This window comes from Vigna radiata, unplaced genomic scaffold (assembly GCF_000741045.1).
Source record: "Vigna radiata var. radiata cultivar VC1973A unplaced genomic scaffold, Vradiata_ver6 scaffold_431, whole genome shotgun sequence".
NCBI classification, from domain to species: domain Eukaryota; kingdom Viridiplantae; phylum Streptophyta; class Magnoliopsida; order Fabales; family Fabaceae; genus Vigna; species Vigna radiata.
In genome coordinates, this window is record NW_014541982.1 from 77,725 (window position 1) to 78,620 (window position 896).

The window sequence follows — 896 nt, forward strand, 5'->3', positions numbered from 1 at the left end:
AATCTTTGCTCAATCCGTTTTCTTCGGCCATGTTCTTCCATAGGGTGTTGTCCCGTTGCTCTGCAACCCTTTGTCGAAGCTTCACCCTTTTTGTTTCACGAAATTCCCAACCTTTCCCCAATCACTTTCATTCTCCCCACCACCTATCACCCAACAAGGTAACCCTATTCTAAAAACCTGAACAAAGTTTTCTCTTTTTTTTTTTGCTAATTTTAGTATTGGGGTTTAATTGGGGTTTTTGAGTTTATTGAAAACATTACAGTTTTGGCATTTTGTATCCCATGTGAGTTGAGTTTATCATTATGATATTTTGATAATGAATTATTGTGTAGATTTTGTAATTGTTCTATTTTTTCCTTAGAATTATGTGTTCAGGAGATTTCGTTTTGGTTAAGTATTCTCATCATGTGATATTTCTAATGTTCCAGCTGATTCTAGTTGAAGCTACTTTGCGGAATCCACTGAATTCATCTTTGACTTTGAGATTCGGATTTTCTTCTTCGGCCTCATCTGAACCTGCTAGTAATGACCATGTAAAGTCATGTGAGGAAGAAAAGGTGACTAATCAGTCTGAACAAGCCAAAATTGTTTATCAAATCAAATCTCTTATGCTATAGCGACGTACATGGAGGAGAAGCATGTTAGGATATTTATCCTATTTATCATGATTATATTGTGTCTAGGGTTACTCTAATTATCATGATTATATTGTATCTAGGGTTACTCTAATTATCATGATTATATTGTGTCTAGATTACTCTAATTATCATGATTATATTGTGTCTAGGTTACTCTAATTATCATGTACTCTTGTATCAATTTATTATTATAAATAAAAGATTATGAGAGGGATCAATCAAGCCCTCTAGAATTATTTTACAGTTTAATTCTCAAGT